Source organism: Leuciscus leuciscus (genome assembly GCF_965113295.1).
Source record: "Leuciscus leuciscus genome assembly, chromosome: 9".
NCBI classification, from domain to species: Eukaryota; Metazoa; Chordata; class Actinopteri; order Cypriniformes; family Leuciscidae; genus Leuciscus; species Leuciscus leuciscus.
The window spans coordinates 18,141,529-18,155,948 of NC_138733.1; the positions used below are offsets into that span (position 1 = coordinate 18,141,529).

A 14,420-nucleotide genomic window follows, 5' to 3' on the forward strand; every position below is an offset into this window, starting at 1 on the left:
TGTTTTGTTTCAAGTTTATTGTCCCACCCTCCAAGCTAAATTCCACTGCCATTCTTTAATAGCTTCTGTGTAAACACACGAACACAATTAAACCATTAGGGCAAGAGTTAACTAGATAATGAAGGTAGATTATACCTGGAAGGTCATGACAGAGGTATTTTTCATAAATGTCAGGGCTAGGTTGTCACGTGTGTTGTTTTTTTCGCCTGTGTGTTTTTTTTATGTATATTACCTTTTCCATTTAATCTTTTTCCTGAATTGTTTAATTGTTGACAGCTAAAAATGTAGCAGAAGCCTTTTTTATTATTGATAGTATTACATTTTTTTTAAAAGGTGTTCTTCTTAAATCAGTGTATATTAACATCAAGTTACTTTTATGACTACATTCTCAGCTATAGAGCCATGTAAATGTTCAATAAATGTAAGAATTTAAAATATGTACCAGAATCCGTACAGAAAATTTAATTTATCCTTAAAAACATTGCTTGAGCAAAAGAGAACACACACACAAAACATCTAGCCCCCTAGTGGTCATTCAAATTCACATTTGACTAACCACTAGGGGGCGATGGTGGATTTGATGTTGATAAAGTCTAGGAACACAAAGAAGCGCAAACTACTGCATTATTTTGGTCTTGTTTTAATTAATATCACATGTATCTCACTCCAATAATGAAAGTGTATTTTAGATACTCAAGTTAATCTTTTACTCTGAATGAAAACTAGGGAGTCACAGACATGAGCACTTCAGTGACATACAATAATCCCCTTAGAATCTAGTATCACAATATGTTTTTAAAGTCTTATACTCTTTAGTACTCTTCACGTTTGTAAATGGCAAAAACGTCAGACTTATTGCTGTATGAGGTACGGGCACGGTGAACCTAATTTATGATCTTCCTGAATTTTTTGTGAGAAATTCTCACGCACAGAGCAGCATTTGGAATGTAGTTTCTGTCTTTGTCTCAGCAAGCTGAGAGCTCTGAAATTAGGTCATAAAGACCGAGCGATTAGCTCATTTCCCAGTCATGTAAAATCACCCCCTCCGCTCACACAGAACAGGAAAAAAAAGGAAGGCAGGAGAACATGACAAAAAGTCTCCCTAACATGGCAAACTTACTACAAAGCCTTTGTGTCGAGCACTACAAGTTTACTACAAGTTTACTAGGAACAAACCAACTAGACTGGGTTCAATACAAATCACACTGAAAAAAAAATAAGTGAAAAGGTCTTGATGGAGGTGTTTTGGAAAACCTGAGAAAGTGGGAGGAATGAGGGGGTCATGGCTCACACTTAGATCCCGAAAGTGCAGTGTGGGAAACGCACTGTGTTTACAGAGTGCCTGCAAGCCTCCCCATTCGTCTACTGCAGGGCTCCAGGATGTTGTAAGGGCCTTTTGTGTTTAAGTGTGTATCTGAGCCTTGGCCTATGTAACCCCTGCATGTTGTCAGTGCCCGTGGTCATCTGGTTTCCATCCCGCGTAAGTGTAATTGTGCTTATTTAGTGTGACACCCCTCCTTTCTCCTCCCTCCTCACCCATCACGCCAGCTGCCCGACTAACTGCGTGGATGCTCGGCATTCCATGAATGTGAGAGCGCCAAACCTCCTAATGGACCCAAACGCACAATCTTCTTGACTCAAGTTTATTGAGAGTTTTGAAGAAAGACATTTCCAAACAGACTGCAAAGCCAATTTACTTTTGTCTGCAAATAACTGTTAAAAATAAATATTTACTGCTATTTAACTTTTTTTTTTAACTTGCTATTGCTAGTTAGAGGAAGGTAGAAGGAGGAACGTTCTCATTCTAGAGAGCTTCTGATTGGACAAAAAATTGGGTACACCCACAAGCGCAGGATGAGTCACCAATATTTTTGTTCCAATTTCCTGGAAGAGAAAGACTCATTTATAAATGCGTACATGTATCTTCATTTTGTCAACTATAGACATGAACCAAAACCATAGACTTTGAGCATGCAAAATTACTTTGGATATGATGTCATGCTCAAAGGTTTACTGTAATGTTTCAAACCAGCACAGCAGCTTCATGTTTTACGTTCTTTACACCGTGATGTTTCATTCTTCTATTGGTCTCAAGGGATACGAATTCGCAGTTCAAAGCGCACAAAACATGAACTTTGGAATGTAGTGAAATTCGCATGAGGGTGCGTTTCCGGTCTCCACAATTTGCATGTCATTTCTTTTCTTAAAGGTGCACAATGGAACTTTGGCCTCTCTATCGCCATCTGTGGTTGAAAAATAAAATTGCATGCAACCTGCAGAGTTTTATTTTTAATTAAATTTTTTACATCAGTTGTGCTTCGGCACTGCTCATCTGCATGGATGAATCTGATTTGATTGTTTGTAATGGTCGACTGTGATCACCATCTGAGCTGATCTATTATTCTACACTGGCAGCAAGAAGAAAGCAAGAAGAGATACATCCAAAATACATGTTGTTTGAGCAAGTAAGTATCTACCACCATAATATTCGGACCTTCTTTTCTCTGTTTACAGACATGACATAAACCCATAATTCTGGTCTCACTGGAAAACAGAACTATTTTATGAGGCGGCAATTACATATAAATTCGTAAAATGTTTGAATTATCAAATCAATGAATTAAAAGTACAATTTAAGGAAAGTAAACATAAAGATCAATCATGAGATTGAAGAGAGAACACAAGAACAAAATTTTAAAGACTTTTTTGTGCCACATAAGCCTACATAAAATTCTGATGTGTAGCTTGATTAAAATACTTTTGGTGCCACACTATATGAATATACCTATAAAATATGTTATAAAAATGTAAATAGCCACATTTTTACAAAATATATTTTAATTTGTAAGAATAGCCATGTGTACCTTATAGCCAACTTAATAGATCTTTTTTTTAGTTGAGGTGTAAAAATGCTTTATGGTTTTCTCACCTATGATGAGTCTGTTGCTTAGAGGTGTTGTTTAAATTGATAAAACTCACAAGCCCTTTCACCCCTGCATCAGTTCACCACTGCAGCCCTCTGCACCTCTCAGGCCTGTCACCACGTCTTTACTGCCTGACAACAGAGTACAATGAAAAACAACAGAAGATCAACACAAACCACATTTGACTGAAAACAGAGACGAGATAGAGAGAATGACACGCGAGAAAGAGAGTGAAAAGACACGTCACAATCTGGAAAGATTGGCTTATGATAAATGACATAGGAGAAGAAGAAAGAGTGCACCGGGGTGCGAGGCAGCCTTAGAGAAAGCCACTGGTGATGATGATGTCATGGCTTTGGCTCTCTAGAGCGTGGAGAGGGCTGGGCCTGGGGGGGGGGATTGGGTTTTGGCGGAAGGGGGGACTGTAATTTGAGTGACCCCCATCTTAAATTGAAAGCAGTTGTGAATTCTCTCGAGGGTAAAGTTTAGCAATCCAGACTCGGCTCACGGTTCCCACGACACAGTCCGACCTCCCTCCTCACTCTGTCCCGATGTCCATTCTTTCTCTCTTTCCTTCCTAAAATCACTAGTCTCCGTGCCTATAAATGGGAAGTCTGGTGGCAGTTTCGAGGAAAGGCCAGCACTGAAAAAGGCAATAAGGAGGACTCACAGCATCCATGATTATTAAAAGAAATCTGGAGATTATAAAATGCCTCTGAAATGGAAAATAGTTGAGGCAGATAATTTAGGAGATGGTCGGGTGGCTAGACCGCTCCCGCCTCGTTTTTCTCTCTACTTTCTCTATCATTTTATCGTCGTCTTTATCTTTCTTAGCAAGACAAACGCCTGTTCTGCAGCATCTGGGGAAAATGACCAGTGCAACCAACATGCAGGAAAATATCTCTTAAAATCCCTTAAAATATTCGATAATTTGACCTTTTATGACAAGCCAAGGTTTGTTCAGGATAGAAAACATGATGTAGTGTGACTCCTCAGAATCATATTGCTATTTATGTGTTAATAATTTGTGATATTTGTAAAACAAAACAAAAAACTAGGGCCGTGGAACAATTAATCGTGATTAATCGCATCCAAAATAAAAGTTTGTGTTTACATAATATATGAGTGTACCGTGTATAATTATTTTGTATATATATAAACACACACAAATATTTCTCAAATATATACATGCATGTGTGTGAATAAATATATACAAAATAATTATACACGGTACACACATATATATTTTGTAAACACAAACTTTTATTTTGGATGCGATTAATCGTGATTAATCGTTGCACAGCCCTAAAAAAAAACATTAAAAAAAACGTTTTAATTTTGAAAATAGATTTTAAAAACTGTTTTGAAATGGTTTTGTTATGTATGAGCTAGATTAAAGATTTTTCCTTTGGTTTATTGCGGAATCTCTTATAAGTCATTGACCCGTCTGCGATCTGAAAGGGATGCAGATGCCCTGATATTTCAGTACTGAGGTTCATATTTAGTAAGGTCTGTCTTAGAGAAAATAGAGCCAAGAGGTCTAAAGTCATTTGAGTTTCCTAATCCATCCACCCACTTGCCATGAATATTGTTGTTTCAGCAAAGTGCTGGCAAGCCCAAATCTTCCAATCAAATTATGTTTTTGATTAACATAGGCAGTCTGGTCTAAAACACACCTGACCCATGCAAAAGACGGGGATTTATTTGGAAAACACTGGCATATCATTTGATGCCTGAAGAGTCTCCTTTTGGAAAACGATGATGTTGTGGTATAGTTAAAAATATGGCATTCAAAACGTAATTTCTGTAATCTTCTGGCAGTACAGCTAATTGCTGAATGTATACGTTGCCCAAGTAAACACAACCGCACACAGAACTGATGGGAGCCTCTGCATTGTCTTGCATGACACTTTGCCAACATAACACTAACTGCTGGCTAAATGCTTCCAGACCGCAGCTGTAATGTTTTTCCTCAATTGTATCTATTGTTACGATCTCTGTCCAGAATACCAGCTAAGTAAAATGTGTGTGGTAGTCTTTACAGCCAAGTATGTGTGTGGCAGGCTTTATAAGCAATGAATCGTATTTATGGTTCAATAAGAATTACAGGCTTGTGCCATACAAAAATGAGTGATCTTATGCAAAAGGGAGAGGCTTCGATTTGATGTCAGACATGAGGAAAGTTGTGTAAGGTCATCGGTTTGAGTCTGAAACCTCACTTTCTCTCTCTTTCCCTCTCTACATAAGCACCATTGTGTTTTTGCATGATAAAATCAAGAGGAAGGAATGTTTGGGGCTGATTCAAAAATGTAAATAGCATTTTAATTTACAAAGATGTGTTATATGTTGACTTAAACAGCGGAGACATGCTTTGTGTCTGTAGAACATTGATTTGTTGTGTAAGAATATGCTTTAGCCTGATAAGCTGTACAAACCTCTTTATGTGTGAAATATTTTGACAGCTTCACAAGGAGTGAATTAATGCTTTGTTTTTTAACGGCACTAATTGCAAGTTGTGGTGCAATTTATTTTCCCGCAGTCATGTGCGTGCTCACTTTTGTGCTGGATGGGTTGTTCTGTTTTATTAGTCAGGCTTTTTGGACTCAAGCCCTCGGAGACAATGTCTGTGTCTGTAACATCACAAAAGCAGCATGATGAAGTGCTTTGATGTGAATTAGTGATACATAGAAGGTCAATGTCTCTTGAATGCATTTATCATCTCAACCTTTTCATTCTTTTGTTGAAGAAAGTGCACAGCTGTTGATAGCCTCACTTTGAATGTCTTCGGAATTAAATCCAATCAGCAATCATTCGATCGGCGATCGGCCCTCAATCAGAATGTAAATATCCATTCACTTTAGGTCAGTGTTCGTGGCAGGGTTATCATTTATATATTATCGTATTTAATGTTAAGATTTTTAAATAGATATACTTTCATACATACTTTCGCTTTTGTCATTTTTTTAAATAAAAATAAATAAATATTGAATTTATTCTTATTTCAGTTTTAGTAATTTTAGTAGGCTACTTCAACCTATTTATTTCATTCCCTTGCCAAGGCAACATTATTTATTTAGCATATTTAGGCTACATTTAACAAAAAAAACTAACAAACATTTTAATAGACTATATTTGATGTTCTTGATGCTGCTCTGCTGTACTCTATTACACAGAGGTGGACAAAGTACACAACTTCCTTACTTGAGTGAAAGTACAGATACTACTGGTCAAATATACTCTGTTACAAGTAAAAGTTGTAAAGACTGATTTTTACTTAAGTAAAAGCACAGAAGTAGGCCTACTTGTTAAAAAGTAGGCCTAAATGTCAATGCATTGTTTTATTATTGTTGCATTGTTGTATGCAGTACTTACAATATGCCTCTGAATATATGCCTGCCTACCTCATATCACTATTGAATTTATTTCTAGAACAAAGTTCCAGAAGTGGGATTGAATGTGAGATTGAATAAGTGCACTCAATAACGTCCACAATGGTTTCGGACACCCAAATGGCTGTTCCCTCAAATAGTGCCCTATTTAGTTTTTTGGCTTTTAGTATGAATATGTTTGCCTTACTGTTATCTATAAGCTAGTGTGCTCCAAAACAATGACAAAATTCGCATTTAGAAGACCAAACCCAATGTTGAAAATGAAAATCGGGTTAATGTCAGAATCCAACGTCAGATTGACATAAATCTCCAATGTTGGACAGACGTTTTATTGTGGTTGAAAATGAAAATTCTGATCCGACGTCGGGTTCTGACGTCAATCTGACTTTCATTTCCAACCAAAATCATCCCCGACTAACGTTACTACTTTCTACTCAAGGACCTTGACAGAAATGTAGTGGAGTAAAAAGTACAAAATTTGTCTTTCAAATGTAGTGAATTTAAAGTAAAATGTTTCCAGATAAAATAATAGGCTATAAAGTACTGAAACTCAAAAGTGTAGCCTACTTTAATACAGTACTCAAGTAAATGTACTTTGTTACCGTCCATCTCAGATTATACACTTCTTTGCTTGTTGTAAGCATAGATATCATATATAAACGCTAGATGTCTTATGGCGCCGTCACTTCCGGCATCACCGTTCGGCCATCTTGTCACAGTGAAGCTGTGAATTAAGGTGAGTGATCAGCATGCACACACAAATCCTCTTATCTCGCTGAAATCTTGACGGATTTACAAACGGTTTGGTTTCTTACAAACGTTATTAACGTGGCTATAATTCCGAATGCTTGAACATGTATGTTATAACAAATAAACTCTGACGTTTATAACAAACCAAACCGTTTGAAAATCGGTAGAAAATTGAGCAAGTTATGGTTATTTAAAAATACATGCACCATTAAACGAGTGAGCGAGCGCCCTGTGATAAGATGGCCGCCACGTGCGGACGTCGACCTCCATTGGCCGGCAGCGCGCACGAGACATCTAGCCTTTATATATGATATCTATGGTTGTAAGGACGACAGCAAGTTTCAAAAAGATTAGTTCCACCTCAGCGGTCTAACAGCGCTCATCAATGTCAACATGATTGAGATGGCCAATCAAATCAAAGGAGGCGGAGCTTACTGTTCACAGAAGACAAGAACGAATTCCAATGCGCTCTTGTTTTAGAACTAAAAGAGTGCATGGTGAGATGCAAGTACCTAAACATTTAATATTTGACAACTGTTTTACCATAAAAATGTTCAAAGCTGACAGTAATGCTTTATGACGTTTAAAATGTTATAATGACCATTAATGTCTTTTAAATTACATAGGTTGTGAAATCAAGCATTTCTCATTCTCACAATTTTTAGCTAGCTTATGTACTAGCATAGCATACATTTACCAGATTAGCCTGCTGTGTTTATTATATTAGGTATGTTTTTGGCTTTCAATATGGTTCCCAATTACATGTCTCAAATTAATGATGTTTGTGTTTACTTAGTATGACAGTTAATTTATTCCAAGCATGTTGTTTGTGCACTTATTGTAATAAACATCATACAATAGTTAAATAGGTATTAATTAATCAAGAAATCACCATAATTTTTGATCAGGCATTACCTAGGTCCTAAAGGAGACCCAATTCCTGGGGGGGACTCGATTTCTCATGACAATGGCCTTGCTTTACAATGCATCAAATTATGATTTTTTTTAGAATTGGGAAGATTTCAATGAGAAGCGCCATCTGACGTTGTTTCCAAAATGGCGGTGGCTAACATGATCTGAAACTAATGTGAAAGAAACAAAATAAACTTTCACTTTCAACTGCTCATAGTGTGAGGTTGGGAGAGAGAAACTAAAGCGAGAGTGAATTTAAAATATGTGGCATCTGATTGTGTTTGAAGTGTTTGCATTCGAGATCTGGTGCCAAAAGAAGTCTAAAAAGATGATGTACTGGTAAGAAACTCTTTCTTTCACATTGCATTCCGGTATTATGGTGACCTAATAAACAAAACTGTTTCCAGCCAAACAATCAAAATAGCCAGATATTCTCCCACAGAGTCTTCCTGTACCGTTTCATTACTTGTGAGAGGATATGACATCATTCACAGAGAATTCAGTCTCTCAGAATATTTTGGATATAGAGTCACCTAATTTATGAAGGATCAGGCTTTTTGGTGGGCAGCCTATCAGACAACAAAAATAGCTACTTGAGTCAAGTCTGGTAAGGAGTGTGCTGAATAAATGTCTCATGGATGAACTTTTTGAGGGTGGAGATCTGTATTGAACAGCACAGAAGATAACTGGCGCAGGTCTTGTGGATCTCTGGGTGGTCACTGACTGTTAGACTTCCCCACAGCTGCCTTTACAAAAGAGAGCTTTCGGGATTATGGGTGGACAAATAGGAGATGTGAAATATTAGAGCCCACCAAAGATGCCTGTTGTATCCTTTTGAAAATTGGACTACATTTTTAGTTTTTTTAGTTTTAGCAAACTTTCTGTAAAATGTTAAAATACTCCAAAAGAAAGTTTATAGCCAAAAGAAGTTAAAGGTGCTCTTAAGCGATGTTGGGTAATGTCACTTATTGTCAAACAAAACGGAGGCTAGCTCGACCCTCCCTCCTCCTCATCCCATCCCCTCCCCCTCCCTTCCGTGCTTCCTGAAACAGTCATGAACCATTTAGAAAAAACAAACTGGATTTACCCACCTGTCCAGCAAAAACAGAGCCACCTGAATGTCGGATTGGAAGCCAGTGGAGTTCTCGCCACCTTTTGAACGCTTTTCCGATGTAAATTCGGGACTTTGCGCGTTCCTTCTCCTTTTCCCTCTTCTTTGTTATTTGTTCATTGGAACGTCGTCTCTTTGGTTGTGTGTCGGCCATATCAAAATTCTCAAGAATATACAATTTTAACGTTAGTCGTTGTTAGGACATCACTCCTCTTGCTTACTTCCCTCTTCATGCTTCTTTCTCCTCCACTCCCCACACCCCCCTTCATGTGCACGCACACTAACCCCCCAACCCCCACCCCCCACCCCCAAATCATTCTTGTCGGTTATTGGCTGGAACACTGTTTGTTAAGTTTCGTGGTCCAGGCTGGGCCAGTTTGTTTTTCTTGCCGTTTGTGGAGCCTGTGGTGTCTACAGAGACCACGTTTTTTTACAGTGTGTTCAGGGGACAGGCAGCTAGTGGATAGTGAGGAGATGTTTGCTTGATGTGACAAAAAATGTTTCAGCCTAAAAAACGTGTGACATCGCTTAGAGCACCTTTAACAATATGATTTTAGTGTGAAAACATAGATTACAACCTTTTTTGTGTAAAATAATATCCACTTTTACAACTTTGTTGCCATGACTGCTTAAAACCCTAAAACGACTGTAAAAAAAAAAGATTAAAACATCAGTATTACAAGCTCAGATAATACATACATTTTGACAGAAGAATTAATGTACTTCCTTAAAAATCGTAAAATGTAAAAATGGCCTTTTCCCAGAAATTAGTTTTTGCAGGGTGTGGTGTCTGATGCACACAAGAAAGTTTTGTCCTTGTCCAGTGTCTGTGCTATTTCTCTCCAGAAGTTACAAGCGATATTATATCTTGGTACTCCTTTAAACTAGAATTGTGTATCTCTTAAAGTCAAAAAAAAAAAAAAAAAAAGGGACAGTCTGTCATGAGATCAGTTGGTAAGCTACCAATTGAGTTTGACGGGATAGTTCAGCCAAAAATAACAAATCTGTCATCATTTACTCACCCCTCAGTTGTTCCAAACCTGTATGAATTTTTTTCTTCTGCTAAACACAAAAGAAGATATTTTGAAGAATATGGGTAACCAAACAGTTGATGAGCCACATTGACTTCCATGGTATGGGGAAAAAATACTATGGAAATCAATGGGGCTCATCAACTCTTTGGCTATGCCATTCTTCAAAATATCTTCTTTTGTTTTCAGCAGAAGAACGAAATTCATACAGGTTTGGAACAACTTGAGGGTGAGTAAAGGATGACAGAATTTGTATTTTTGGGTGAACTAGGCTATTCCTTTATCTTGTACTGAACCCAGAATATTTCTACAGCGGAAATGGTTTTAATAACGTTCAGGGGTAGGAAGAATTATGTGTTTTGCCTTTAAATGTTGAAACATTTGAGGCATTTATTTACAAGGAAGGAAAATGAAGGGACTCAAACAATGTTACTGCCACCAGCTGCGGGAACAGATCGCAAGCCATGCAGCACCTCCCTGTTCCCATTTGCCTCAGTAACAGGTGTGAAGCCATCGCCTGCATTTCACAGAGACTTGTGGTATAGCGATCAAAACCGGAGCCACAGACAGTACATTACTCTCACGCTGAGCCGTCACGTCCAGTTTAGAGATGGACAGAGACAGGATGTAGGCCCTCTGTTTACTTTCACAAAAGGCTCCAGCCATTTCCTGTGGGTCATTTGGTGACTGAAAGCAATAGTCTTGGGTTCAATGGTTTGCAGTTCAGCTGACCGTCACGCCGTTTCTGTTGACCTGTCACCTCAGAAACAATAAAATTATGTGTTTTCTCTTGGCGGACACCACAAAGCAAATTATATCTTGTTTTGAAGGTGATAGTTATACAAGTGAACTAAATGAGGAGTGCTGTTTTATGCTTCAGATTGGCTTTCTTCTGGAGGTATATGGACAATCATACATGTACAAAAATAAGTCTTTGGTTTTTTATTTCCCTTCTGTCTCCGCCTAGACAATCAAATGACATAATCCTCAGTTTGCTCATGTAGTTCATGAAAACAAAGTAATCTTTTAGCAGTCAAATGTATTTGAACATGAACTATCACATCTGATCACATTTGACAGTATAGTCTTTCTTAAAGCTATAATCCTGGATAAGACTGGTCTGCTTATCTTCAACTCAGATTCTAAGTTGATTTGTCTGTTGTGGAAACAATATGATGAGATTCAAGTTTTTTCACAATAGAACACAATTGTTTTTCCTGATCAGTTATTGGGCAGGTTACTTTGAACTGTGGTGTGTACTATAGTAGTAGCTGCAGCTTTGAAATGTAATGTGTTTTGTACTGCATAATTTATACTGCTTCGAAAATATAGCTGAGTAACTGAGTAACTACTTTCAATTGCTTAACACCTTTGGCATGATATGGACTGAAATGGTAGTGATGCCACCGAGCCGGGGTGCAGTCAAAGATTTCCTTTTCCCCATTCTCTCGTGTTTTGACGTTGGCTATAAGCTCCTGCAGATCTTGAACACCAGTATCCAACTTATTTGTTTGTAACTCGAGTTACTTGAATTGTGATGACTGATATATTACCATATTTTGTGTGGGTAATGTGTTGTAGTCCTTGGCAGCTGAAAAAGTTGTTGTTACTTTTGTAATATGCTATAACCCCAACAACTGCTTCTGATGTAGCAACAAATGCAATGTGTGAAATTGTGGAACTAAACTAAACTAAACTAAACTAAACTAAACTAAACTAAACTAAACTAAACAAGTTGATTTGAAATGTTTGAAAGTCGAGTCATCTCAGCAAATATCAGAAAAAAGGGATATTTAAGAAATTGAAATTAAACAAGAATTGACAGCAATGATCATATAGAAGCCCTATCTCTGAGAAACTTAATATGTCACAATTGTGAGTTTATATTTCATAATTCATAACTACATCTTAAAATTGCAACTATTTCTCACTGTTGCGACAATTTTAACAATTTTAACTCTCACAGTTGTGAATATTTTTTTTCACTTGTGGCTCTAAATTTCACTATTGCGACTTTATGTCTAATAATTATTACATTATTTCTCACAATTGTTTCTTAATATTTCATAATTTGCAACTTGATATCTCGTTACTTTTTCATCTTTCACAATTTCATCTTTCTATCTCACAGTTATGAGTTTATTCCTTGAAACTATCTATTTTTTTCAGTTGCGACTTTTATCTGTATATCCCACCTTTGCAACATCATCTCTCATAATTGTGATTTTTATATTTCACAAAAGAAGTTTAATTTAGAAAATGTATCTTATTTTAAGCTTCTTTGTTTTTGTTTTACTCTTAGGCAAATGGCTTCCATATGATTAGAAAGCGATTCATGAAGATGTCTTCAGATCTGCACAACATACCTTCCATAATGCCCCTGATAAAACATGTTCTGTTACAGCTGTGTTGTCGCTCCGCTGTTCTGCAAATGACAAACATGAGTGAAACAAATTACATACATTTTCTAATGCTTTAAACCTCATGTTTCAACCTAGAGAGGCCTGTAATTGGCCTCCACCGACAGGCCTCTCTGCTGCTCTGAAAGCACATGCACTCCCGTTCACCCTCCCACTGTGTATATTTGAATCATGGATCATTTGTGCAAGCCTGCGGCTTTCTTTGTGGCGACCCCACCGGTCTCCAATTGACTCATGCTTAAAGGTGACTGTGATCCCTGCCAATTTGCCGTCATTGACTGCGTGGCGATTTTCTGGCTGTTTCCCATGAACACGTGCAAGACAGTGATTAGTCAACATTTGATCGTTAAATTCGCATGCTGAGGTGTGGTGTGGTGGTAACCTCCTGAAGGCGCTAACTGACTGTTGCCAGTCATTGTGGTTTAATGGCGTCTCAGGCTGATCAACAGCTCCAGGTCAGAGCCAGTGACCAGGCTCCTGAAATTAGAGAAACACGAGCCTGCGTTTTCTCCTCAAACTCCCCCACTCCAGCTCCTCTCCATGCCAGTGGTACTGCGGGTAGAGGAACTAGGCCCAATATCTGTTTTTTATATCTAGGTCATTGGGATGTGTGTGGCTTTGGATGGGAGCGTAGCCTAATCTATGGGCTTTCTCTAGTAAAATGCTTTCAGCTGTGGTGAGCTTTTTCTCCCCTTTACGCCTGGATCTTGCACACTGACATGCTGGATCATTAGATAGCAACTCCCTGTGCTTTCATCATCCAACCTGTTTTTTTCTGTTGATGGTGATTGTCTCTTGAATTTAAGTCTGTGTTTTTTCCATCCAAGAATGTAGAAGAGACAGATGGGAACACCTTTGGAAAGCTTCCTGGCATTTAATATCTCCATTGTTGGAGGCCTGTGAAATATATCTAACAACCCCAGGTAGAGCATCACTGTTTAGGCCATCTTCAGAGCGGGGATTGGGGGGGCTACATAATAAAACTACTGTTTGGCATTCAGCCACTGACTACTGCTGAAAGGCAGAATTCCTTTAGTATGTCTGCTGATTATTTGCCAACGGGTTTTCATGTTTCTCTCAAAAACACCTTTGGTTTTCAGTTTCCTGTTTTAGAATAGAGTTCCCTGATGGCCTGAGGCAACATTTGTCATTGGACTTTATTGGAACCACTAACGTTTAAGAAATAATGTAAAATATGGGAGACTAGAACAAATAGTTCACCCAAAAACAAGAAATATTTTGTCATCATTTACCCTCCCTCATGTTGTTCTTATAACCTGCATGACTTTTTTTTTCTTCAGAAAGAAAAAAGATATTCAGAGAAATGTCTCAATGTCACCAATATTTGATTACAGACATTGTTCAAAATATCTTCTTTGTGTTCCACAGAAGAAAGTCATACAAGTTTGAAACAACATGAGGGTGAGTAATGAAAAAATGGAGCAATGCCATAGAAGTTTAGATTCCCCAAATAATTTTTCTTGGTGTGTGTGTATAACATTTTAATAATCTAAAGTACCTTTTCAACTGTACAGAATCCATGGATGTTGATGAATTTAACATCCATGGAAATGGTCTGCATAGAACCAGTGGTGTAGTCTAGTTTTTTGTAGTGAGTATACTCTAATACCTGTCCACCGACAGGCCTCTCTGCTGCTCTGAAAGCACATGCACTCCCGTTCACCCTCCCACTGTGTATATTTGAATCATGGATCATTTGTGCAAGCCTGCGGCTTTCTTTGTGGCGACCCCACCGGTCTCCAATTGACTCATGCTTAAAGGTGACTGTGATCCCTGCCAATTTGCCGTCATTGACTGCGTGGCGATTTTCTGGCTGTTTCCCATGAACACGTGCAAGACAGTGATTAGTCAACAAATTTTTT

The 14,420-nt window shown here is 38.0% G+C and overlaps 1 protein-coding gene across 1 annotated transcript in view; it reads left to right on the forward strand.

Annotated features, from left to right (window-relative positions):
- The first annotated feature begins 8,261 nt into the window (after positions 1–8,261).
- Positions 8,262–14,420, forward strand: part of plekhg2 (pleckstrin homology domain containing, family G (with RhoGef domain) member 2) — a 46,485-nt gene continuing 40,326 nt past the window's right edge. Inside the window, exon 1 of the transcript XR_014208423.1 lies at positions 8,262–8,314. The gene's annotated coding sequence lies outside the window, so the exon portion shown is untranslated. The remainder of the gene's footprint in view (positions 8,315–14,420) is intronic.